Here is a 25,630-nt window from a genome sequence, read left to right on the forward strand (position 1 = left end):
TTTATTGCGACTTGCCGTATTTCACAAGCCGCTTTTTTTATTTTCACACCAGTTTTGTCATGCAGAAATCGTTTCATGCTGTTGGGTAATTAAAGCAAAGCAAGATCTCGTGTTTCGTGTGCTTTTTGTATATACATTTGCAAAATTTGTGTAGCTTGTTTTAAAATTAAAACACCGTGTCTGAGTAAGACATAGGATTTATAGGCTTTGGAAACTCGGAAACATTTGAGTATCGCTTCTCGGCCTTTTGGCTAAGATCAAAGTGTAGTATCTGTTCTTATCAGCTTAATATCTGATACGTACCCCATGTGGGTACTTCGATATTAAACTGATTTTTGCAACTAGGTGAGATGTTAGGTGCTTGCACCGCTCTTGCCACGAGTTGGCCTGGTATTGCAGTACCTCCAGGATCGGCTCACTCCCCATTTCGGGGAGAAAATTAAAATAGAAAAATAGCTCCTTCTATAGTCTGAGAAACAGCCCCAGTAAAATATTCTCTAATACTTTTTCTATATTATTTTATGTTATGTATTGTATAGTTTTACTCATTGTTGTAAATTAATTCTACTTCTCGCGCATGTAAAATAAATCGCATATTATTTTATTTGTTTATGTCTGTTCTCTGAAAAGTATTTTTTTCTTTTCTAATAATGTGATGGGTTTTTTTTTTTCTCTTTCTCTCTCTCGCTTGTATTCATAACAGCATATGTCAGTGTAATAATGTATTCTCGTTCCTTTAAAACAAACTCTATATAAATTTTTAGCGTTACGGAAAAACGCGGGGAAAAGAATTACGTCCCCTTCTACTGTTTCAATCATCGTTAATAGCGACGTCGCCTCAGAACGAGGGCAAACGATGGAAACTACAGTCGGCCGGTAAGTTTTTTCCTCCTTTTAAAATTAATTTAAACATAGCTGTACCGGTTAATTCCTTTAAAAAATAGAACAGATGAACTGTTTGTGTGTTTTTTATTTAAACGACAGAGTGAAAAGTCCGTGCTGATTGTGAAAAAGCGTTGAATTTATTTTGTGATCAATGAAATTTTCAAGGCTTTGAAATCTGCGTTCGTCGGACATAGAATGAATTAAAATTGTCATGTTGTTTTGTTCGATTAAGATTAAATACGAATACGTATACGTATGACATACGTTTAAAAATGCATTCTCCCTTTTATTGCGACTTGCCGTATTTCACAAGCCGCTTTTTTTATTTTCACACCAGTTTTGTCATGCAGAAATCGTTTCATGCTGTTGGGTAATTAAAGCAAAGCAAGATCTCGTGTTTCGTGTGCTTTTTGTATATACATTTGCAAAATTTGTGTAGCTTGTTTTAAAATTAAAACACCGTGTCTGAGTAAGACATAGGATTTATAGGCTTTGGAAACTCGGAAACATTTGAGTATCGCTTCTCGGCCTTTTGGCTAAGATCAAAGTGTAGTATCTGTTCTTATCAGCTTAATATCTGATACGTACCCCATGTGGGTACTTCGATATTAAACTGATTTTTGCAACTAGGTGAGATGTTAGGTGCTTGCACCGCTCTTGCCACGAGTTGGCCTGGTATTGCAGTACCTCCAGGATCGGCTCACTCCCCATTTCGGGGAGAAAATTAAAATAGAAAAATAGCTCCTTCTATAGTCTGAGAAACAGCCCCAGTAAAATATTCTCTAATACTTTTTCTATATTATTTTATGTTATGTATTGTATAGTTTTACTCATTGTTGTAAATTAATTCTACTTCTCGCGCATGTAAAATAAATCGCATATTATTTTATTTGTTTATGTCTGTTCTCTGAAAAGTATTTTTTTCTTTTCTAATAATGTGATGGGTTTTTTTTTTTCTCTTTCTCTCTCTCGCTTGTATTCATAACAGCATATGTCAGTGTAATAATGTATTCTCGTTCCTTTAAAACAAACTCTATATAAATTTTTAGCGTTACGGAAAAACGCGGGGAAAAGAATTACGTCCCCTTCTACTGTTTCAATCATCGTTAATAGCGACGTCGCCTCAGAACGAGGGCAAACGATGGAAACTACAGTCGGCCGGTAAGTTTTTTCCTCCTTTTAAAATTAATTTAAACATAGCTGTACCGGTTAATTCCTTTAAAAAATAGAACAGATGAACTGTTTGTGTGTTTTTTATTTAAACGACAGAGTGAAAAGTCCGTGCTGATTGTGAAAAAGCGTTGAATTTATTTTGTGATCAATGAAATTTTCAAGGCTTTGAAATCTGCGTTCGTCGGACATAGAATGAATTAAAATTGTCATGTTGTTTTGTTCGATTAAGATTAAATACGAATACGTATACGTATGACATACGTTTAAAAATGCATTCTCCCTTTTATTGCGACTTGCCGTATTTCACAAGCCGCTTTTTTTATTTTCACACCAGTTTTGTCATGCAGAAATCGTTTCATGCTGTTGGGTAATTAAAGCAAAGCAAGATCTCGTGTTTCGTGTGCTTTTTGTATATACATTTGCAAAATTTGTGTAGCTTGTTTTAAAATTAAAACACCGTGTCTGAGTAAGACATAGGATTTATAGGCTTTGGAAACTCGGAAACATTTGAGTATCGCTTCTCGGCCTTTTGGCTAAGATCAAAGTGTAGTATCTGTTCTTATCAGCTTAATATCTGATACGTACCCCATGTGGGTACTTCGATATTAAACTGATTTTTGCAACTAGGTGAGATGTTAGGTGCTTGCACCGCTCTTGCCACGAGTTGGCCTGGTATTGCAGTACCTCCAGGATCGGCTCACTCCCCATTTCGGGGAGAAAATTAAAATAGAAAAATAGCTCCTTCTATAGTCTGAGAAACAGCCCCAGTAAAATATTCTCTAATACTTTTTCTATATTATTTTATGTTATGTATTGTATAGTTTTACTCATTGTTGTAAATTAATTCTACTTCTCGCGCATGTAAAATAAATCGCATATTATTTTATTTGTTTATGTCTGTTCTCTGAAAAGTATTTTTTTCTTTTCTAATAATGTGATGGGTTTTTTTTTTTCTCTTTCTCTCTCTCGCTTGTATTCATAACAGCATATGTCAGTGTAATAATGTATTCTCGTTCCTTTAAAACAAACTCTATATAAATTTTTAGCGTTACGGAAAAACGCGGGGAAAAGAATTACGTCCCCTTCTACTGTTTCAATCATCGTTAATAGCGACGTCGCCTCAGAACGAGGGCAAACGATGGAAACTACAGTCGGCCGGTAAGTTTTTTCCTCCTTTTAAAATTAATTTAAACATAGCTGTACCGGTTAATTCCTTTAAAAAATAGAACAGATGAACTGTTTGTGTGTTTTTTATTTAAACGACAGAGTGAAAAGTCCGTGCTGATTGTGAAAAAGCGTTGAATTTATTTTGTGATCAATGAAATTTTCAAGGCTTTGAAATCTGCGTTCGTCGGACATAGAATGAATTAAAATTGTCATGTTGTTTTGTTCGATTAAGATTAAATACGAATACGTATACGTATGACATACGTTTAAAAATGCATTCTCCCTTTTATTGCGACTTGCCGTATTTCACAAGCCGCTTTTTTTATTTTCACACCAGTTTTGTCATGCAGAAATCGTTTCATGCTGTTGGGTAATTAAAGCAAAGCAAGATCTCGTGTTTCGTGTGCTTTTTGTATATACATTTGCAAAATTTGTGTAGCTTGTTTTAAAATTAAAACACCGTGTCTGAGTAAGACATAGGATTTATAGGCTTTGGAAACTCGGAAACATTTGAGTATCGCTTCTCGGCCTTTTGGCTAAGATCAAAGTGTAGTATCTGTTCTTATCAGCTTAATATCTGATACGTACCCCATGTGGGTACTTCGATATTAAACTGATTTTTGCAACTAGGTGAGATGTTAGGTGCTTGCACCGCTCTTGCCACGAGTTGGCCTGGTATTGCAGTACCTCCAGGATCGGCTCACTCCCCATTTCGGGGAGAAAATTAAAATAGAAAAATAGCTCCTTCTATAGTCTGAGAAACAGCCCCAGTAAAATATTCTCTAATACTTTTTCTATATTATTTTATGTTATGTATTGTATAGTTTTACTCATTGTTGTAAATTAATTCTACTTCTCGCGCATGTAAAATAAATCGCATATTATTTTATTTGTTTATGTCTGTTCTCTGAAAAGTATTTTTTTCTTTTCTAATAATGTGATGGGTTTTTTTTTTTCTCTTTCTCTCTCTCGCTTGTATTCATAACAGCATATGTCAGTGTAATAATGTATTCTCGTTCCTTTAAAACAAACTCTATATAAATTTTTAGCGTTACGGAAAAACGCGGGGAAAAGAATTACGTCCCCTTCTACTGTTTCAATCATCGTTAATAGCGACGTCGCCTCAGAACGAGGGCAAACGATGGAAACTACAGTCGGCCGGTAAGTTTTTTCCTCCTTTTAAAATTAATTTAAACATAGCTGTACCGGTTAATTCCTTTAAAAAATAGAACAGATGAACTGTTTGTGTGTTTTTTATTTAAACGACAGAGTGAAAAGTCCGTGCTGATTGTGAAAAAGCGTTGAATTTATTTTGTGATCAATGAAATTTTCAAGGCTTTGAAATCTGCGTTCGTCGGACATAGAATGAATTAAAATTGTCATGTTGTTTTGTTCGATTAAGATTAAATACGAATACGTATACGTATGACATACGTTTAAAAATGCATTCTCCCTTTTATTGCGACTTGCCGTATTTCACAAGCCGCTTTTTTTATTTTCACACCAGTTTTGTCATGCAGAAATCGTTTCATGCTGTTGGGTAATTAAAGCAAAGCAAGATCTCGTGTTTCGTGTGCTTTTTGTATATACATTTGCAAAATTTGTGTAGCTTGTTTTAAAATTAAAACACCGTGTCTGAGTAAGACATAGGATTTATAGGCTTTGGAAACTCGGAAACATTTGAGTATCGCTTCTCGGCCTTTTGGCTAAGATCAAAGTGTAGTATCTGTTCTTATCAGCTTAATATCTGATACGTACCCCATGTGGGTACTTCGATATTAAACTGATTTTTGCAACTAGGTGAGATGTTAGGTGCTTGCACCGCTCTTGCCACGAGTTGGCCTGGTATTGCAGTACCTCCAGGATCGGCTCACTCCCCATTTCGGGGAGAAAATTAAAATAGAAAAATAGCTCCTTCTATAGTCTGAGAAACAGCCCCAGTAAAATATTCTCTAATACTTTTTCTATATTATTTTATGTTATGTATTGTATAGTTTTACTCATTGTTGTAAATTAATTCTACTTCTCGCGCATGTAAAATAAATCGCATATTATTTTATTTGTTTATGTCTGTTCTCTGAAAAGTATTTTTTTCTTTTCTAATAATGTGATGGGTTTTTTTTTTTCTCTTTCTCTCTCTCGCTTGTATTCATAACAGCATATGTCAGTGTAATAATGTATTCTCGTTCCTTTAAAACAAACTCTATATAAATTTTTAGCGTTACGGAAAAACGCGGGGAAAAGAATTACGTCCCCTTCTACTGTTTCAATCATCGTTAATAGCGACGTCGCCTCAGAACGAGGGCAAACGATGGAAACTACAGTCGGCCGGTAAGTTTTTTCCTCCTTTTAAAATTAATTTAAACATAGCTGTACCGGTTAATTCCTTTAAAAAATAGAACAGATGAACTGTTTGTGTGTTTTTTATTTAAACGACAGAGTGAAAAGTCCGTGCTGATTGTGAAAAAGCGTTGAATTTATTTTGTGATCAATGAAATTTTCAAGGCTTTGAAATCTGCGTTCGTCGGACATAGAATGAATTAAAATTGTCATGTTGTTTTGTTCGATTAAGATTAAATACGAATACGTATACGTATGACATACGTTTAAAAATGCATTCTCCCTTTTATTGCGACTTGCCGTATTTCACAAGCCGCTTTTTTTATTTTCACACCAGTTTTGTCATGCAGAAATCGTTTCATGCTGTTGGGTAATTAAAGCAAAGCAAGATCTCGTGTTTCGTGTGCTTTTTGTATATACATTTGCAAAATTTGTGTAGCTTGTTTTAAAATTAAAACACCGTGTCTGAGTAAGACATAGGATTTATAGGCTTTGGAAACTCGGAAACATTTGAGTATCGCTTCTCGGCCTTTTGGCTAAGATCAAAGTGTAGTATCTGTTCTTATCAGCTTAATATCTGATACGTACCCCATGTGGGTACTTCGATATTAAACTGATTTTTGCAACTAGGTGAGATGTTAGGTGCTTGCACCGCTCTTGCCACGAGTTGGCCTGGTATTGCAGTACCTCCAGGATCGGCTCACTCCCCATTTCGGGGAGAAAATTAAAATAGAAAAATAGCTCCTTCTATAGTCTGAGAAACAGCCCCAGTAAAATATTCTCTAATACTTTTTCTATATTATTTTATGTTATGTATTGTATAGTTTTACTCATTGTTGTAAATTAATTCTACTTCTCGCGCATGTAAAATAAATCGCATATTATTTTATTTGTTTATGTCTGTTCTCTGAAAAGTATTTTTTTCTTTTCTAATAATGTGATGGGTTTTTTTTTTTCTCTTTCTCTCTCTCGCTTGTATTCATAACAGCATATGTCAGTGTAATAATGTATTCTCGTTCCTTTAAAACAAACTCTATATAAATTTTTAGCGTTACGGAAAAACGCGGGGAAAAGAATTACGTCCCCTTCTACTGTTTCAATCATCGTTAATAGCGACGTCGCCTCAGAACGAGGGCAAACGATGGAAACTACAGTCGGCCGGTAAGTTTTTTCCTCCTTTTAAAATTAATTTAAACATAGCTGTACCGGTTAATTCCTTTAAAAAATAGAACAGATGAACTGTTTGTGTGTTTTTTATTTAAACGACAGAGTGAAAAGTCCGTGCTGATTGTGAAAAAGCGTTGAATTTATTTTGTGATCAATGAAATTTTCAAGGCTTTGAAATCTGCGTTCGTCGGACATAGAATGAATTAAAATTGTCATGTTGTTTTGTTCGATTAAGATTAAATACGAATACGTATACGTATGACATACGTTTAAAAATGCATTCTCCCTTTTATTGCGACTTGCCGTATTTCACAAGCCGCTTTTTTTATTTTCACACCAGTTTTGTCATGCAGAAATCGTTTCATGCTGTTGGGTAATTAAAGCAAAGCAAGATCTCGTGTTTCGTGTGCTTTTTGTATATACATTTGCAAAATTTGTGTAGCTTGTTTTAAAATTAAAACACCGTGTCTGAGTAAGACATAGGATTTATAGGCTTTGGAAACTCGGAAACATTTGAGTATCGCTTCTCGGCCTTTTGGCTAAGATCAAAGTGTAGTATCTGTTCTTATCAGCTTAATATCTGATACGTACCCCATGTGGGTACTTCGATATTAAACTGATTTTTGCAACTAGGTGAGATGTTAGGTGCTTGCACCGCTCTTGCCACGAGTTGGCCTGGTATTGCAGTACCTCCAGGATCGGCTCACTCCCCATTTCGGGGAGAAAATTAAAATAGAAAAATAGCTCCTTCTATAGTCTGAGAAACAGCCCCAGTAAAATATTCTCTAATACTTTTTCTATATTATTTTATGTTATGTATTGTATAGTTTTACTCATTGTTGTAAATTAATTCTACTTCTCGCGCATGTAAAATAAATCGCATATTATTTTATTTGTTTATGTCTGTTCTCTGAAAAGTATTTTTTTCTTTTCTAATAATGTGATGGGTTTTTTTTTTTCTCTTTCTCTCTCTCGCTTGTATTCATAACAGCATATGTCAGTGTAATAATGTATTCTCGTTCCTTTAAAACAAACTCTATATAAATTTTTAGCGTTACGGAAAAACGCGGGGAAAAGAATTACGTCCCCTTCTACTGTTTCAATCATCGTTAATAGCGACGTCGCCTCAGAACGAGGGCAAACGATGGAAACTACAGTCGGCCGGTAAGTTTTTTCCTCCTTTTAAAATTAATTTAAACATAGCTGTACCGGTTAATTCCTTTAAAAAATAGAACAGATGAACTGTTTGTGTGTTTTTTATTTAAACGACAGAGTGAAAAGTCCGTGCTGATTGTGAAAAAGCGTTGAATTTATTTTGTGATCAATGAAATTTTCAAGGCTTTGAAATCTGCGTTCGTCGGACATAGAATGAATTAAAATTGTCATGTTGTTTTGTTCGATTAAGATTAAATACGAATACGTATACGTATGACATACGTTTAAAAATGCATTCTCCCTTTTATTGCGACTTGCCGTATTTCACAAGCCGCTTTTTTTATTTTCACACCAGTTTTGTCATGCAGAAATCGTTTCATGCTGTTGGGTAATTAAAGCAAAGCAAGATCTCGTGTTTCGTGTGCTTTTTGTATATACATTTGCAAAATTTGTGTAGCTTGTTTTAAAATTAAAACACCGTGTCTGAGTAAGACATAGGATTTATAGGCTTTGGAAACTCGGAAACATTTGAGTATCGCTTCTCGGCCTTTTGGCTAAGATCAAAGTGTAGTATCTGTTCTTATCAGCTTAATATCTGATACGTACCCCATGCGGGTACTTCGATATTAAACTGATTTTTGCAACTAGGTGAGATGTTAGGTGCTTGCACCGCTCTTGCCACGAGTTGGCCTGGTATTGCAGTACCTCCAGGATCGGCTCACTCCCCATTTCGGGGAGAAAATTAAAATAGAAAAATAGCTCCTTCTATAGTCTGAGAAACAGCCCCAGTAAAATATTCTCTAATACTTTTTCTATATTATTTTATGTTATGTATTGTATAGTTTTACTCATTGTTGTAAATTAATTCTACTTCTCGCGCATGTAAAATAAATCGCATATTATTTTATTTGTTTATGTCTGTTCTCTGAAAAGTATTTTTTTCTTTTCTAATAATGTGATGGGTTTTTTTTTTTCTCTTTCTCTCTCTCGCTTGTATTCATAACAGCATATGTCAGTGTAATAATGTATTCTCGTTCCTTTAAAACAAACTCTATATAAATTTTTAGCGTTACGGAAAAACGCGGGGAAAAGAATTACGTCCCCTTCTACTGTTTCAATCATCGTTAATAGCGACGTCGCCTCAGAACGAGGGCAAACGATGGAAACTACAGTCGGCCGGTAAGTTTTTTCCTCCTTTTAAAATTAATTTAAACATAGCTGTACCGGTTAATTCCTTTAAAAAATAGAACAGATGAACTGTTTGTGTGTTTTTTATTTAAACGACAGAGTGAAAAGTCCGTGCTGATTGTGAAAAAGCGTTGAATTTATTTTGTGATCAATGAAATTTTCAAGGCTTTGAAATCTGCGTTCGTCGGACATAGAATGAATTAAAATTGTCATGTTGTTTTGTTCGATTAAGATTAAATACGAATACGTATACGTATGACATACGTTTAAAAATGCATTCTCCCTTTTATTGCGACTTGCCGTATTTCACAAGCCGCTTTTTTTATTTTCACACCAGTTTTGTCATGCAGAAATCGTTTCATGCTGTTGGGTAATTAAAGCAAAGCAAGATCTCGTGTTTCGTGTGCTTTTTGTATATACATTTGCAAAATTTGTGTAGCTTGTTTTAAAATTAAAACACCGTGTCTGAGTAAGACATAGGATTTATAGGCTTTGGAAACTCGGAAACATTTGAGTATCGCTTCTCGGCCTTTTGGCTAAGATCAAAGTGTAGTATCTGTTCTTATCAGCTTAATATCTGATACGTACCCCATGTGGGTACTTCGATATTAAACTGATTTTTGCAACTAGGTGAGATGTTAGGTGCTTGCACCGCTCTTGCCACGAGTTGGCCTGGTATTGCAGTACCTCCAGGATCGGCTCACTCCCCATTTCGGGGAGAAAATTAAAATAGAAAAATAGCTCCTTCTATAGTCTGAGAAACAGCCCCAGTAAAATATTCTCTAATACTTTTTCTATATTATTTTATGTTATGTATTGTATAGTTTTACTCATTGTTGTAAATTAATTCTACTTCTCGCGCATGTAAAATAAATCGCATATTATTTTATTTGTTTATGTCTGTTCTCTGAAAAGTATTTTTTTCTTTTCTAATAATGTGATGGGTTTTTTTTTTTCTCTTTCTCTCTCTCGCTTGTATTCATAACAGCATATGTCAGTGTAATAATGTATTCTCGTTCCTTTAAAACAAACTCTATATAAATTTTTAGCGTTACGGAAAAACGCGGGGAAAAGAATTACGTCCCCTTCTACTGTTTCAATCATCGTTAATAGCGACGTCGCCTCAGAACGAGGGCAAACGATGGAAACTACAGTCGGCCGGTAAGTTTTTTCCTCCTTTTAAAATTAATTTAAACATAGCTGTACCGGTTAATTCCTTTAAAAAATAGAACAGATGAACTGTTTGTGTGTTTTTTATTTAAACGACAGAGTGAAAAGTCCGTGCTGATTGTGAAAAAGCGTTGAATTTATTTTGTGATCAATGAAATTTTCAAGGCTTTGAAATCTGCGTTCGTCGGACATAGAATGAATTAAAATTGTCATGTTGTTTTGTTCGATTAAGATTAAATACGAATACGTATACGTATGACATACGTTTAAAAATGCATTCTCCCTTTTATTGCGACTTGCCGTATTTCACAAGCCGCTTTTTTTATTTTCACACCAGTTTTGTCATGCAGAAATCGTTTCATGCTGTTGGGTAATTAAAGCAAAGCAAGATCTCGTGTTTCGTGTGCTTTTTGTATATACATTTGCAAAATTTGTGTAGCTTGTTTTAAAATTAAAACACCGTGTCTGAGTAAGACATAGGATTTATAGGCTTTGGAAACTCGGAAACATTTGAGTATCGCTTCTCGGCCTTTTGGCTAAGATCAAAGTGTAGTATCTGTTCTTATCAGCTTAATATCTGATACGTACCCCATGTGGGTACTTCGATATTAAACTGATTTTTGCAACTAGGTGAGATGTTAGGTGCTTGCACCGCTCTTGCCACGAGTTGGCCTGGTATTGCAGTACCTCCAGGATCGGCTCACTCCCCATTTCGGGGAGAAAATTAAAATAGAAAAATAGCTCCTTCTATAGTCTGAGAAACAGCCCCAGTAAAATATTCTCTAATACTTTTTCTATATTATTTTATGTTATGTATTGTATAGTTTTACTCATTGTTGTAAATTAATTCTACTTCTCGCGCATGTAAAATAAATCGCATATTATTTTATTTGTTTATGTCTGTTCTCTGAAAAGTATTTTTTTCTTTTCTAATAATGTGATGGGTTTTTTTTTTTCTCTTTCTCTCTCTCGCTTGTATTCATAACAGCATATGTCAGTGTAATAATGTATTCTCGTTCCTTTAAAACAAACTCTATATAAATTTTTAGCGTTACGGAAAAACGCGGGGAAAAGAATTACGTCCCCTTCTACTGTTTCAATCATCGTTAATAGCGACGTCGCCTCAGAACGAGGGCAAACGATGGAAACTACAGTCGGCCGGTAAGTTTTTTCCTCCTTTTAAAATTAATTTAAACATAGCTGTACCGGTTAATTCCTTTAAAAAATAGAACAGATGAACTGTTTGTGTGTTTTTTATTTAAACGACAGAGTGAAAAGTCCGTGCTGATTGTGAAAAAGCGTTGAATTTATTTTGTGATCAATGAAATTTTCAAGGCTTTGAAATCTGCGTTCGTCGGACATAGAATGAATTAAAATTGTCATGTTGTTTTGTTCGATTAAGATTAAATACGAATACGTATACGTATGACATACGTTTAAAAATGCATTCTCCCTTTTATTGCGACTTGCCGTATTTCACAAGCCGCTTTTTTTATTTTCACACCAGTTTTGTCATGCAGAAATCGTTTCATGCTGTTGGGTAATTAAAGCAAAGCAAGATCTCGTGTTTCGTGTGCTTTTTGTATATACATTTGCAAAATTTGTGTAGCTTGTTTTAAAATTAAAACACCGTGTCTGAGTAAGACATAGGATTTATAGGCTTTGGAAACTCGGAAACATTTGAGTATCGCTTCTCGGCCTTTTGGCTAAGATCAAAGTGTAGTATCTGTTCTTATCAGCTTAATATCTGATACGTACCCCATGTGGGTACTTCGATATTAAACTGATTTTTGCAACTAGGTGAGATGTTAGGTGCTTGCACCGCTCTTGCCACGAGTTGGCCTGGTATTGCAGTACCTCCAGGATCGGCTCACTCCCCATTTCGGGGAGAAAATTAAAATAGAAAAATAGCTCCTTCTATAGTCTGAGAAACAGCCCCAGTAAAATATTCTCTAATACTTTTTCTATATTATTTTATGTTATGTATTGTATAGTTTTACTCATTGTTGTAAATTAATTCTACTTCTCGCGCATGTAAAATAAATCGCATATTATTTTATTTGTTTATGTCTGTTCTCTGAAAAGTATTTTTTTCTTTTCTAATAATGTGATGGGTTTTTTTTTTTCTCTTTCTCTCTCTCGCTTGTATTCATAACAGCATATGTCAGTGTAATAATGTATTCTCGTTCCTTTAAAACAAACTCTATATAAATTTTTAGCGTTACGGAAAAACGCGGGGAAAAGAATTACGTCCCCTTCTACTGTTTCAATCATCGTTAATAGCGACGTCGCCTCAGAACGAGGGCAAACGATGGAAACTACAGTCGGCCGGTAAGTTTTTTCCTCCTTTTAAAATTAATTTAAACATAGCTGTACCGGTTAATTCCTTTAAAAAATAGAACAGATGAACTGTTTGTGTGTTTTTTATTTAAACGACAGAGTGAAAAGTCCGTGCTGATTGTGAAAAAGCGTTGAATTTATTTTGTGATCAATGAAATTTTCAAGGCTTTGAAATCTGCGTTCGTCGGACATAGAATGAATTAAAATTGTCATGTTGTTTTGTTCGATTAAGATTAAATACGAATACGTATACGTATGACATACGTTTAAAAATGCATTCTCCCTTTTATTGCGACTTGCCGTATTTCACAAGCCGCTTTTTTTATTTTCACACCAGTTTTGTCATGCAGAAATCGTTTCATGCTGTTGGGTAATTAAAGCAAAGCAAGATCTCGTGTTTCGTGTGCTTTTTGTATATACATTTGCAAAATTTGTGTAGCTTGTTTTAAAATTAAAACACCGTGTCTGAGTAAGACATAGGATTTATAGGCTTTGGAAACTCGGAAACATTTGAGTATCGCTTCTCGGCCTTTTGGCTAAGATCAAAGTGTAGTATCTGTTCTTATCAGCTTAATATCTGATACGTACCCCATGCGGGTACTTCGATATTAAACTGATTTTTGCAACTAGGTGAGATGTTAGGTGCTTGCACCGCTCTTGCCACGAGTTGGCCTGGTATTGCAGTACCTCCAGGATCGGCTCACTCCCCATTTCGGGGAGAAAATTAAAATAGAAAAATAGCTCCTTCTATAGTCTGAGAAACAGCCCCAGTAAAATATTCTCTAATACTTTTTCTATATTATTTTATGTTATGTATTGTATAGTTTTACTCATTGTTGTAAATTAATTCTACTTCTCGCGCATGTAAAATAAATCGCATATTATTTTATTTGTTTATGTCTGTTCTCTGAAAAGTATTTTTTTCTTTTCTAATAATGTGATGGGTTTTTTTTTTTCTCTTTCTCTCTCTCGCTTGTATTCATAACAGCATATGTCAGTGTAATAATGTATTCTCGTTCCTTTAAAACAAACTCTATATAAATTTTTAGCGTTACGGAAAAACGCGGGGAAAAGAATTACGTCCCCTTCTACTGTTTCAATCATCGTTAATAGCGACGTCGCCTCAGAACGAGGGCAAACGATGGAAACTACAGTCGGCCGGTAAGTTTTTTCCTCCTTTTAAAATTAATTTAAACATAGCTGTACCGGTTAATTCCTTTAAAAAATAGAACAGATGAACTGTTTGTGTGTTTTTTATTTAAACGACAGAGTGAAAAGTCCGTGCTGATTGTGAAAAAGCGTTGAATTTATTTTGTGATCAATGAAATTTTCAAGGCTTTGAAATCTGCGTTCGTCGGACATAGAATGAATTAAAATTGTCATGTTGTTTTGTTCGATTAAGATTAAATACGAATACGTATACGTATGACATACGTTTAAAAATGCATTCTCCCTTTTATTGCGACTTGCCGTATTTCACAAGCCGCTTTTTTTATTTTCACACCAGTTTTGTCATGCAGAAATCGTTTCATGCTGTTGGGTAATTAAAGCAAAGCAAGATCTCGTGTTTCGTGTGCTTTTTGTATATACATTTGCAAAATTTGTGTAGCTTGTTTTAAAATTAAAACACCGTGTCTGAGTAAGACATAGGATTTATAGGCTTTGGAAACTCGGAAACATTTGAGTATCGCTTCTCGGCCTTTTGGCTAAGATCAAAGTGTAGTATCTGTTCTTATCAGCTTAATATCTGATACGTACCCCATGTGGGTACTTCGATATTAAACTGATTTTTGCAACTAGGTGAGATGTTAGGTGCTTGCACCGCTCTTGCCACGAGTTGGCCTGGTATTGCAGTACCTCCAGGATCGGCTCACTCCCCATTTCGGGGAGAAAATTAAAATAGAAAAATAGCTCCTTCTATAGTCTGAGAAACAGCCCCAGTAAAATATTCTCTAATACTTTTTCTATATTATTTTATGTTATGTATTGTATAGTTTTACTCATTGTTGTAAATTAATTCTACTTCTCGCGCATGTAAAATAAATCGCATATTATTTTATTTGTTTATGTCTGTTCTCTGAAAAGTATTTTTTTCTTTTCTAATAATGTGATGGGTTTTTTTTTTTCTCTTTCTCTCTCTCGCTTGTATTCATAACAGCATATGTCAGTGTAATAATGTATTCTCGTTCCTTTAAAACAAACTCTATATAAATTTTTAGCGTTACGGAAAAACGCGGGGAAAAGAATTACGTCCCCTTCTACTGTTTCAATCATCGTTAATAGCGACGTCGCCTCAGAACGAGGGCAAACGATGGAAACTACAGTCGGCCGGTAAGTTTTTTCCTCCTTTTAAAATTAATTTAAACATAGCTGTACCGGTTAATTCCTTTAAAAAATAGAACAGATGAACTGTTTGTGTGTTTTTTATTTAAACGACAGAGTGAAAAGTCCGTGCTGATTGTGAAAAAGCGTTGAATTTATTTTGTGATCAATGAAATTTTCAAGGCTTTGAAATCTGCGTTCGTCGGACATAGAATGAATTAAAATTGTCATGTTGTTTTGTTCGATTAAGATTAAATACGAATACGTATACGTATGACATACGTTTAAAAATGCATTCTCCCTTTTATTGCGACTTGCCGTATTTCACAAGCCGCTTTTTTTATTTTCACACCAGTTTTGTCATGCAGAAATCGTTTCATGCTGTTGGGTAATTAAAGCAAAGCAAGATCTCGTGTTTCGTGTGCTTTTTGTATATACATTTGCAAAATTTGTGTAGCTTGTTTTAAAATTAAAACACCGTGTCTGAGTAAGACATAGGATTTATAGGCTTTGGAAACTCGGAAACATTTGAGTATCGCTTCTCGGCCTTTTGGCTAAGATCAAAGTGTAGTATCTGTTCTTATCAGCTTAATATCTGATACGTACCCCATGTGGGTACTTCGATATTAAACTGATTTTTGCAACTAGGTGAGATGTTAGGTGCTTGCACCGCTCTTGCCACGAGTTGGCCTGGTATTGCAGTACCTCCAGGATCGGCTCACTCCCCATTTCGGGGAGAAAATTAAAATAGAAAAATAGCTCCTTCTATAGTCTGAGAAACAGCCCCAGTAAAATATTCTCTAATACTTTTTCTATATTATTTTATGTTATGTATTGTATAGTTTTACTCATTGTTGTAAATTAATTCTACTTCTCGCGCATGTAAAATAAATCGCATATTATTTTATTTGTTTATGTCTGTTCTCTGAAAAGTATTTTTTTCTTTTCTAATAATGTGATGGGTTTTTTTTTTTCTCTTTCTCTCTCTCGCTTGTATTCATAACAGCATATGTCAGTGTAATAATGTATTCTCGTTCCTTTAAAACAAACTCTATATAAATTTTTAGCGTTACGGAAAAACGCGGGGAAAAGAATTACGTCCCCTTCTACTGTTTCAATCATCGTTAATAGCGACGTCGCCTCAGAACGAGGGCAAACGATGGAAACTACAGTCGGCCGGTAAGTTTTTTCCTCCTTTTAAAATTAATTTAAACATAGCTGTACCGGTTAATTCCTTTAAAAAATAGAACAGATGAACTGTTTGTGTGTTTTTTATTTAAACGACAGAGTGAAAAGTCCGTGCTGATTGTGAAAAAGCGTTGAATTTATTTTGTGATCAATGAAATTTTCAAGGCTTTGAAATCTGCGTTCGTCGGACATAGAATGAATTAAAATTGTCATGTTGTTTTGTTCGATTAAGATTAAATACGAATACGTATACGTATGACATACGTTTAAAAATGCATTCTCCCTTTTATTGCGACTTGCCGTATTTCACAAGCCGCTTTTTTTATTTTCACACCAGTTTTGTCATGCAGAAATCGTTTCATGCTGTTGGGTAATTAAAGCAAAGCAAGATCTCGTGTTTCGTGTGCTTTTTGTATATACATTTGCAAAATTTGTGTAGCTTGTTTTAAAATTAAAACACCGTGTCTGAGTAAGACATAGGATTTATAGGCTTTGGAAACTCGGAAACATTTGAGTATCGCTTCTCGGCCTTTTGGCTAAGATCAAAGTGTAGTATCTGTTCTTATCAGCTTAATATCTGATACGTACCCCATGTGGGTACTTCGATATTAAACTGATTTTTGCAACTAGGTGAGATGTTAGGTGCTTGCACCGCTCTTGCCACGAGTTGGCCTGGTATTGCAGTACCTCCAGGATCGGCTCACTCCCCATTTCGGGGAGAAAATTAAAATAGAAAAATAGCTCCTTCTATAGTCTGAGAAACAGCCCCAGTAAAATATTCTCTAATACTTTTTCTATATTATTTTATGTTATGTATTGTATAGTTTTACTCATTGTTGTAAATTAATTCTACTTCTCGCGCATGTAAAATAAATCGCATATTATTTTATTTGTTTATGTCTGTTCTCTGAAAAGTATTTTTTTCTTTTCTAATAATGTGATGGGTTTTTTTTTTTCTCTTTCTCTCTCTCGCTTGTATTCATAACAGCATATGTCAGTGTAATAATGTATTCTCGTTCCTTTAAAACAAACTCTATATAAATTTTTAGCGTTACGGAAAAACGCGGGGAAAAGAATTACGTCCCCTTCTACTGTTTCAATCATCGTTAATAGCGACGTCGCCTCAGAACGAGGGCAAACGATGGAAACTACAGTCGGCCGGTAAGTTTTTTCCTCCTTTTAAAATTAATTTAAACATAGCTGTACCGGTTAATTCCTTTAAAAAATAGAACAGATGAACTGTTTGTGTGTTTTTTATTTAAACGACAGAGTGAAAAGTCCGTGCTGATTGTGAAAAAGCGTTGAATTTATTTTGTGATCAATGAAATTTTCAAGGCTTTGAAATCTGCGTTCGTCGGACATAGAATGAATTAAAATTGTCATGTTGTTTTGTTCGATTAAGATTAAATACGAATACGTATACGTATGACATACGTTTAAAAATGCATTCTCCCTTTTATTGCGACTTGCCGTATTTCACAAGCCGCTTTTTTTATTTTCACACCAGTTTTGTCATGCAGAAATCGTTTCATGCTGTTGGGTAATTAAAGCAAAGCAAGATCTCGTGTTTCGTGTGCTTTTTGTATATACATTTGCAAAATTTGTGTAGCTTGTTTTAAAATTAAAACACCGTGTCTGAGTAAGACATAGGATTTATAGGCTTTGGAAACTCGGAAACATTTGAGTATCGCTTCTCGGCCTTTTGGCTAAGATCAAAGTGTAGTATCTGTTCTTATCAGCTTAATATCTGATACGTACCCCATGTGGGTACTTCGATATTAAACTGATTTTTGCAACTAGGTGAGATGTTAGGTGCTTGCACCGCTCTTGCCACGAGTTGGCCTGGTATTGCAGTACCTCCAGGATCGGCTCACTCCCCATTTCGGGGAGAAAATTAAAATAGAAAAATAGCTCCTTCTATAGTCTGAGAAACAGCCCCAGTAAAATATTCTCTAATACTTTTTCTATATTATTTTATGTTATGTATTGTATAGTTTTACTCATTGTTGTAAATTAATTCTACTTCTCGCGCATGTAAAATAAATCGCATATTATTTTATTTGTTTATGTCTGTTCTCTGAAAAGTATTTTTTTCTTTTCTAATAATGTGATGGGTTTTTTTTTTTCTCTTTCTCTCTCTCGCTTGTATTCATAACAGCATATGTCAGTGTAATAATGTATTCTCGTTCCTTTAAAACAAACTCTATATAAATTTTTAGCGTTACGGAAAAACGCGGGGAAAAGAATTACGTCCCCTTCTACTGTTTCAATCATCGTTAATAGCGACGTCGCCTCAGAACGAGGGCAAACGATGGAAACTACAGTCGGCCGGTAAGTTTTTTCCTCCTTTTAAAATTAATTTAAACATAGCTGTACCGGTTAATTCCTTTAAAAAATAGAACAGATGAACTGTTTGTGTGTTTTTTATTTAAACGACAGAGTGAAAAGTCCGTGCTGATTGTGAAAAAGCGTTGAATTTATTTTGTGATCAATGAAATTTTCAAGGCTTTGAAATCTGCGTTCGTCGGACATAGAATGAATTAAAATTGTCATGTTGTTTTGTTCGATTAAGATTAAATACGAATACGTATACGTATGACATACGTTTAAAAATGCATTCTCCCTTTTATTGCGACTTGCCGTATTTCACAAGCCGCTTTTTTTATTTTCACACCAGTTTTGTCATGCAGAAATCGTTTCATGCTGTTGGGTAATTAAAGCAAAGCAAGATCTCGTGTTTCGTGTGCTTTTTGTATATACATTTGCAAAATTTGTGTAGCTTGTTTTAAAATTAAAACACCGTGTCTGAGTAAGACATAGGATTTATAGGCTTTGGAAACTCGGAAACATTTGAGTATCGCTTCTCGGCCTTTTGGCTAAGATCAAAGTGTAGTATCTGTTCTTATCAGCTTAATATCTGATACGTACCCCATGTGGGTACTTCGATATTAAACTGATTTTTGCAACTAGGTGAGATGTTAGGTGCTTGCACCGCTCTTGCCACGAGTTGGCCTGGTATTGCAGTACCTCCAGGATCGGCTCACTCCCCATTTCGGGGAGAAAATTAAAATAGAAAAATAGCTCCTTCTATAGTCTGAGAAACAGCCCCAGTAAAATATTCTCTAATACTTTTTCTATATTATTTTATGTTATGTATTGTATAGTTTTACTCATTGTTGTAAATTAATTCTACTTCTCGCGCATGTAAAATAAATCGCATATTATTTTATTTGTTTATGTCTGTTCTCTGAAAAGTATTTTTTTCTTTTCTAATAATGTGATGGGTTTTTTTTTTTCTCTTTCTCTCTCTCGCTTGTATTCATAACAGCATATGTCAGTGTAATAATGTATTCTCGTTCCTTTAAAACAAACTCTATATAAATTTTTAGCGTTACGGAAAAACGCGGGGAAAAGAATTACGTCCCCTTCTACTGTTTCAATCATCGTTAATAGCGACGTCGCCTCAGAACGAGGGCAAACGATGGAAACTACAGTCGGCCGGTAAGTTTTTTCCTCCTTTTAAAATTAATTTAAACATAGCTGTACCGGTTAATTCCTTTAAAAAATAGAACAGATGAACTGTTTGTGTGTTTTTTATTTAAACGACAGAGTGAAAAGTCCGTGCTGATTGTGAAAAAGCGTTGAATTTATTTTGTGATCAATGAAATTTTCAAGGCTTTGAAATCTGCGTTCGTCGGACATAGAATGAATTAAAATTGTCATGTTGTTTTGTTCGATTAAGATTAAATACGAATACGTATACGTATGACATACGTTTAAAAATGCATTCTCCCTTTTATTGCGACTTGCCGTATTTCACAAGCCGCTTTTTTTATTTTCACACCAGTTTTGTCATGCAGAAATCGTTTCATGCTGTTGGGTAATTAAAGCAAAGCAAGATCTCGTGTTTCGTGTGCTTTTTGTATATACATTTGCAAAATTTGTGTAGCTTGTTTTAAAATTAAAACACCGTGTCTGAGTAAGACATAGGATTTATAGGCTTTGGAAACTCGGAAACATTTGAGTATCGCTTCTCGGCCTTTTGGCTAAGATCAAAGTGTAGTATCTGTTCTTATCAGCTTAATATCTGATACGTACCCCATGTGGGTACTTCGATATTAAACTGATTTTTGCAACTAGGTGAGATGTTAGGTGCTTGCACCGCTCTTGCCACGAGTTGGCCTGGTATTGCAGTACCTCCAGGATCGGCTCACTCCCCATTTCGGGGAGAAAATTAAAATAGAAAAATAGCTCCTTCTATAGTCTGAGAAACAGCCCCAGTAAAATATTCTCTAATACTTTTTCTATATTATTTTATGTTATGTATTGTATAGTTTTACTCATTGTTGTAAATTAATTCTACTTCTCGCGCATGTAAAATAAATCGCATATTATTTTATTTGTTTATGTCTGTTCTCTGAAAAGTATTTTTTTCTTTTCTAATAATGTGATGGGTTTTTTTTTTTCTCTTTCTCTCTCTCGCTTGTATTCATAACAGCATATGTCAGTGTAATAATGTATTCTCGTTCCTTTAAAACAAACTCTATATAAATTTTTAGCGTTACGGAAAAACGCGGGGAAAAGAATTACGTCCCCTTCTACTGTTTCAATCATCGTTAATAGCGACGTCGCCTCAGAACGAGGGCAAACGATGGAAACTACAGTCGGCCGGTAAGTTTTTTCCTCCTTTTAAAATTAATTTAAACATAGCTGTACCGGTTAATTCCTTTAAAAAATAGAACAGATGAACTGTTTGTGTGTTTTTTATTTAAACGACAGAGTGAAAAGTCCGTGCTGATTGTGAAAAAGCGTTGAATTTATTTTGTGATCAATGAAATTTTCAAGGCTTTGAAATCTGCGTTCGTCGGACATAGAATGAATTAAAATTGTCATGTTGTTTTGTTCGATTAAGATTAAATACGAATACGTATACGTATGACATACGTTTAAAAATGCATTCTCCCTTTTATTGCGACTTGCCGTATTTCACAAGCCGCTTTTTTTATTTTCACACCAGTTTTGTCATGCAGAAATCGTTTCATGCTGTTGGGTAATTAAAGCAAAGCAAGATCTCGTGTTTCGTGTGCTTTTTGTATATACATTTGCAAAATTTGTGTAGCTTGTTTTAAAATTAAAACACCGTGTCTGAGTAAGACATAGGATTTATAGGCTTTGGAAACTCGGAAACATTTGAGTATCGCTTCTCGGCCTTTTGGCTAAGATCAAAGTGTAGTATCTGTTCTTATCAGCTTAATATCTGATACGTACCCCATGTGGGTACTTCGATATTAAACTGATTTTTGCAACTAGGTGAGATGTTAGGTGCTTGCACCGCTCTTGCCACGAGTTGGCCTGGTATTGCAGTACCTCCAGGATCGGCTCACTCCCCATTTCGGGGAGAAAATTAAAATAGAAAAATAGCTCCTTCTATAGTCTGAGAAACAGCCCCAGTAAAATATTCTCTAATACTTTTTCTATATTATTTTATGTTATGTATTGTATAGTTTTACTCATTGTTGTAAATTAATTCTACTTCTCGCGCATGTAAAATAAATCGCATATTATTTTATTTGTTTATGTCTGTTCTCTGAAAAGTATTTTTTTCTTTTCTAATAATGTGATGGGTTTTTTTTTTTCTCTTTCTCTCTCTCGCTTGTATTCATAACAGCATATGTCAGTGTAATAATGTATTCTCGTTCCTTTAAAACAAACTCTATATAAATTTTTAGCGTTACGGAAAAACGCGGGGAAAAGAATTACGTCCCCTTCTACTGTTTCAATCATCGTTAATAGCGACGTCGCCTCAGAACGAGGGCAAACGATGGAAACTACAGTCGGCCGGTAAGTTTTTTCCTCCTTTTAAAATTAATTTAAACATAGCTGTACCGGTTAATTCCTTTAAAAAATAGAACAGATGAACTGTTTGTGTGTTTTTTATTTAAACGACAGAGTGAAAAGTCCGTGCTGATTGTGAAAAAGCGTTGAATTTATTTTGTGATCAATGAAATTTTCAAGGCTTTGAAATCTGCGTTCGTCGGACATAGAATGAATTAAAATTGTCATGTTGTTTTGTTCGATTAAGATTAAATACGAATACGTATACGTATGACATACGTTTAAAAATGCATTCTCCCTTTTATTGCGACTTGCCGTATTTCACAAGCCGCTTTTTTTATTTTCACACCAGTTTTGTCATGCAGAAATCGTTTCATGCTGTTGGGTAATTAAAGCAAAGCAAGATCTCGTGTTTCGTGTGCTTTTTGTATATACATTTGCAAAATTTGTGTAGCTTGTTTTAAAATTAAAACACCGTGTCTGAGTAAGACATAGGATTTATAGGCTTTGGAAACTCGGAAACATTTGAGTATCGCTTCTCGGCCTTTTGGCTAAGATCAAAGTGTAGTATCTGTTCTTATCAGCTTAATATCTGATACGTACCCCATGTGGGTACTTCGATATTAAACTGATTTTTGCAACTAGGTGAGATGTTAGGTGCTTGCACCGCTCTTGCCACGAGTTGGCCTGGTATTGCAGTACCTCCAGGATCGGCTCACTCCCCATTTCGGGGAGAAAATTAAAATAGAAAAATAGCTCCTTCTATAGTCTGAGAAACAGCCCCAGTAAAATATTCTCTAATACTTTTTCTATATTATTTTATGTTATGTATTGTATAGTTTTACTCATTGTTGTAAATTAATTCTACTTCTCGCGCATGTAAAATAAATCGCATATTATTTTATTTGTTTATGTCTGTTCTCTGAAAAGTATTTTTTTCTTTTCTAATAATGTGATGGGTTTTTTTTTTTCTCTTTCTCTCTCTCGCTTGTATTCATAACAGCATATGTCAGTGTAATAATGTATTCTCGTTCCTTTAAAACAAACTCTATATAAATTTTTAGCGTTACGGAAAAACGCGGGGAAAAGAATTACGTCCCCTTCTACTGTTTCAATCATCGTTAATAGCGACGTCGCCTCAGAACGAGGGCAAACGATGGAAACTACAGTCGGCCGGTAAGTTTTTTCCTCCTTTTAAAATTAATTTAAACATAGCTGTACCGGTTAATTCCTTTAAAAAATAGAACAGATGAACTGTTTGTGTGTTTTTTATTTAAACGACAGAGTGAAAAGTCCGTGCTGATTGTGAAAAAGCGTTGAATTTATTTTGTGATCAATGAAATTTTCAAGGCTTTGAAATCTGCGTTCGTCGGACATAGAATGAATTAAAATTGTCATGTTGTTTTGTTCGATTAAGATTAAATACGAATACGTATACGTATGACATACGTTTAAAAATGCATTCTCCCTTTTATTGCGACTTGCCGTATTTCACAAGCCGCTTTTTTTATTTTCACACCAGTTTTGTCATGCAGAAATCGTTTCATGCTGTTGGGTAATTAAAGCAAAGCAAGATCTCGTGTTTCGTGTGCTTTTTGTATATACATTTGCAAAATTTGTGTAGCTTGTTTTAAAATTAAAACACCGTGTCTGAGTAAGACATAGGATTTATAGGCTTTGGAAACTCGGAAACATTTGAGTATCGCTTCTCGGCCTTTTGGCTAAGATCAAAGTGTAGTATCTGTTCTTATCAGCTTAATATCTGATACGTACCCCATGTGGGTACTTCGATATTAAACTGATTTTTGCAACTAGGTGAGATGTTAGGTGCTTGCACCGCTCTTGCCACGAGTTGGCCTGGTATTGCAGTACCTCCAGGATCGGCTCACTCCCCATTTCGGGGAGAAAATTAAAATAGAAAAATAGCTCCTTCTATAGTCTGAGAAACAGCCCCAGTAAAATATTCTCTAATACTTTTTCTATATTATTTTATGTTATGTATTGTATAGTTTTACTCATTGTTGTAAATTAATTCTACTTCTCGCGCATGTAAAATAAATCGCATATTATTTTATTTGTTTATTGTCTGTTCTCTGAAAAGTATTTTTTTCTTTTCTAATAATGTGATGGGTTTTTTTTTTTCTCTTTCTCTCTCTCGCTTGTATTCATAACAGCATATGTCAGTGTAATAATGTATTCTCGTTCCTTTAAAACAAACTCTATATAAATTTTTAGCGTTACGGAAAAACGCGGGGAAAAGAATTACGTCCCCTTCTACTGTTTCAATCATCGTTAATAGCGACGTCGCCTCAGAACGAGGGCAAACGATGGAAACTACAGTCGGCCGGTAAGTTTTTTCCTCCTTTTAAAATTAATTTAAACATAGCTGTACCGGTTAATTCCTTTAAAAAATAGAACAGATGAACTGTTTGTGTGTTTTTTATTTAAACGACAGAGTGAAAAGTCCGTGCTGATTGTGAAAAAGCGTTGAATTTATTTTGTGATCAATGAAATTTTCAAGGCTTTGAAATCTGCGTTCGTCGGACATAGAATGAATTAAAATTGTCATGTTGTTTTGTTCGATTAAGATTAAATACGAATACGTATACGTATGACATACGTTTAAAAATGCATTCTCCCTTTTATTGCGACTTGCCGTATTTCACAAGCCGCTTTTTTTATTTTCACACCAGTTTTGTCATGCAGAAATCGTTTCATGCTGTTGGGTAATTAAAGCAAAGCAAGATCTCGTGTTTCGTGTGCTTTTTGTATATACATTTGCAAAATTTGTGTAGCTTGTTTTAAAATTAAAACACCGTGTCTGAGTAAGACATAGGATTTATAGGCTTTGGAAACTCGGAAACATTTGAGTATCGCTTCTCGGCCTTTTGGCTAAGATCAAAGTGTAGTATCTGTTCTTATCAGCTTAATATCTGATACGTACCCCATGTGGGTACTTCGATATTAAACTGATTTTTGCAACTAGGTGAGATGTTAGGTGCTTGCACCGCTCTTGCCACGAGTTGGCCTGGTATTGCAGTACCTCCAGGATCGGCTCACTCCCCATTTCGGGGAGAAAATTAAAATAGAAAAATAGCTCCTTCTATAGTCTGAGAAACAGCCCCAGTAAAATATTCTCTAATACTTTTTCTATATTATTTTATGTTATGTATTGTATAGTTTTACTCATTGTTGTAAATTAATTCTACTTCTCGCGCATGTAAAATAAATCGCATATTATTTTATTTGTTTATGTCTGTTCTCTGAAAAGTATTTTTTTCTTTTCTAATAATGTGATGGGTTTTTTTTTTTCTCTTTCTCTCTCTCGCTTGTATTCATAACAGCATATGTCAGTGTAATAATGTATTCTCGTTCCTTTAAAACAAACTCTATATAAATTTTTAGCGTTACGGAAAAACGCGGGGAAAAGAATTACGTCCCCTTCTACTGTTTCAATCATCGTTAATAGCGACGTCGCCTCAGAACGAGGGCAAACGATGGAAACTACAGTCGGCCGGTAAGTTTTTTCCTCCTTTTAAAATTAATTTAAACATAGCTGTACCGGTTAATTCCTTTAAAAAATAGAACAGATGAACTGTTTGTGTGTTTTTTATTTAAACGACAGAGTGAAAAGTCCGTGCTGATTGTGAAAAAGCGTTGAATTTATTTTGTGATCAATGAAATTTTCAAGGCTTTGAAA

General features: G+C 34.7%; 22 non-coding genes across 22 annotated transcripts; all 22 read left to right on the top strand.

Annotated features, from left to right (window-relative positions):
- The first annotated feature begins 231 nt into the window (after positions 1-231).
- Positions 232-424, top strand: LOC134703040 (U2 spliceosomal RNA). Its single transcript, XR_010104707.1, has one exon. It is a non-coding gene; the product is annotated as a U2 spliceosomal RNA (small nuclear RNA).
- Positions 425-1,401: 977 nt separating this feature from the next.
- On the top strand, positions 1,402-1,594 carry LOC134703042 (U2 spliceosomal RNA). The gene has a single exon (XR_010104709.1). It is a non-coding gene; the product is annotated as a U2 spliceosomal RNA (small nuclear RNA).
- A 977-nt stretch (positions 1,595-2,571) lies between these two features.
- LOC134703043 (U2 spliceosomal RNA) lies at positions 2,572-2,764 on the top strand. Its single transcript, XR_010104710.1, has one exon. It is a non-coding gene; the product is annotated as a U2 spliceosomal RNA (small nuclear RNA).
- Positions 2,765-3,741: 977 nt separating this feature from the next.
- LOC134703044 (U2 spliceosomal RNA) lies at positions 3,742-3,934 on the top strand. The gene has a single exon (XR_010104711.1). It is a non-coding gene; the product is annotated as a U2 spliceosomal RNA (small nuclear RNA).
- A 977-nt stretch (positions 3,935-4,911) lies between these two features.
- Positions 4,912-5,104, top strand: LOC134703047 (U2 spliceosomal RNA). The gene has a single exon (XR_010104712.1). It is a non-coding gene; the product is annotated as a U2 spliceosomal RNA (small nuclear RNA).
- A 977-nt stretch (positions 5,105-6,081) lies between these two features.
- On the top strand, positions 6,082-6,274 carry LOC134703048 (U2 spliceosomal RNA). Its single transcript, XR_010104713.1, has one exon. It is a non-coding gene; the product is annotated as a U2 spliceosomal RNA (small nuclear RNA).
- A 977-nt stretch (positions 6,275-7,251) lies between these two features.
- On the top strand, positions 7,252-7,444 carry LOC134703049 (U2 spliceosomal RNA). The gene has a single exon (XR_010104714.1). It is a non-coding gene; the product is annotated as a U2 spliceosomal RNA (small nuclear RNA).
- A 977-nt stretch (positions 7,445-8,421) lies between these two features.
- On the top strand, positions 8,422-8,614 carry LOC134703065 (U2 spliceosomal RNA). Its single transcript, XR_010104729.1, has one exon. It is a non-coding gene; the product is annotated as a U2 spliceosomal RNA (small nuclear RNA).
- A 977-nt stretch (positions 8,615-9,591) lies between these two features.
- LOC134703050 (U2 spliceosomal RNA) lies at positions 9,592-9,784 on the top strand. The gene has a single exon (XR_010104715.1). It is a non-coding gene; the product is annotated as a U2 spliceosomal RNA (small nuclear RNA).
- Positions 9,785-10,761: 977 nt separating this feature from the next.
- Positions 10,762-10,954, top strand: LOC134703051 (U2 spliceosomal RNA). The gene has a single exon (XR_010104716.1). It is a non-coding gene; the product is annotated as a U2 spliceosomal RNA (small nuclear RNA).
- A 977-nt stretch (positions 10,955-11,931) lies between these two features.
- LOC134703052 (U2 spliceosomal RNA) lies at positions 11,932-12,124 on the top strand. Its single transcript, XR_010104717.1, has one exon. It is a non-coding gene; the product is annotated as a U2 spliceosomal RNA (small nuclear RNA).
- A 977-nt stretch (positions 12,125-13,101) lies between these two features.
- On the top strand, positions 13,102-13,294 carry LOC134703067 (U2 spliceosomal RNA). The gene has a single exon (XR_010104731.1). It is a non-coding gene; the product is annotated as a U2 spliceosomal RNA (small nuclear RNA).
- A 977-nt stretch (positions 13,295-14,271) lies between these two features.
- On the top strand, positions 14,272-14,464 carry LOC134703053 (U2 spliceosomal RNA). Its single transcript, XR_010104718.1, has one exon. It is a non-coding gene; the product is annotated as a U2 spliceosomal RNA (small nuclear RNA).
- A 977-nt stretch (positions 14,465-15,441) lies between these two features.
- On the top strand, positions 15,442-15,634 carry LOC134703055 (U2 spliceosomal RNA). Its single transcript, XR_010104720.1, has one exon. It is a non-coding gene; the product is annotated as a U2 spliceosomal RNA (small nuclear RNA).
- Positions 15,635-16,611: 977 nt separating this feature from the next.
- On the top strand, positions 16,612-16,804 carry LOC134703056 (U2 spliceosomal RNA). The gene has a single exon (XR_010104721.1). It is a non-coding gene; the product is annotated as a U2 spliceosomal RNA (small nuclear RNA).
- A 977-nt stretch (positions 16,805-17,781) lies between these two features.
- Positions 17,782-17,974, top strand: LOC134703058 (U2 spliceosomal RNA). Its single transcript, XR_010104722.1, has one exon. It is a non-coding gene; the product is annotated as a U2 spliceosomal RNA (small nuclear RNA).
- A 977-nt stretch (positions 17,975-18,951) lies between these two features.
- LOC134703059 (U2 spliceosomal RNA) lies at positions 18,952-19,144 on the top strand. Its single transcript, XR_010104723.1, has one exon. It is a non-coding gene; the product is annotated as a U2 spliceosomal RNA (small nuclear RNA).
- A 977-nt stretch (positions 19,145-20,121) lies between these two features.
- On the top strand, positions 20,122-20,314 carry LOC134703060 (U2 spliceosomal RNA). Its single transcript, XR_010104724.1, has one exon. It is a non-coding gene; the product is annotated as a U2 spliceosomal RNA (small nuclear RNA).
- Positions 20,315-21,291: 977 nt separating this feature from the next.
- Positions 21,292-21,484, top strand: LOC134703061 (U2 spliceosomal RNA). The gene has a single exon (XR_010104725.1). It is a non-coding gene; the product is annotated as a U2 spliceosomal RNA (small nuclear RNA).
- Positions 21,485-22,461: 977 nt separating this feature from the next.
- On the top strand, positions 22,462-22,654 carry LOC134703062 (U2 spliceosomal RNA). The gene has a single exon (XR_010104726.1). It is a non-coding gene; the product is annotated as a U2 spliceosomal RNA (small nuclear RNA).
- A 977-nt stretch (positions 22,655-23,631) lies between these two features.
- LOC134703063 (U2 spliceosomal RNA) lies at positions 23,632-23,824 on the top strand. The gene has a single exon (XR_010104727.1). It is a non-coding gene; the product is annotated as a U2 spliceosomal RNA (small nuclear RNA).
- A 978-nt stretch (positions 23,825-24,802) lies between these two features.
- Positions 24,803-24,995, top strand: LOC134703064 (U2 spliceosomal RNA). Its single transcript, XR_010104728.1, has one exon. It is a non-coding gene; the product is annotated as a U2 spliceosomal RNA (small nuclear RNA).
- Positions 24,996-25,630: the final 635 nt, after the last annotated feature.

The sequence above is a fragment of the Mytilus trossulus genome, unplaced genomic scaffold (assembly GCF_036588685.1).
Source record: "Mytilus trossulus isolate FHL-02 unplaced genomic scaffold, PNRI_Mtr1.1.1.hap1 h1tg000817l__unscaffolded, whole genome shotgun sequence".
Lineage (NCBI taxonomy): Eukaryota > Metazoa > Mollusca > Bivalvia > Mytilida > Mytilidae > Mytilus > Mytilus trossulus.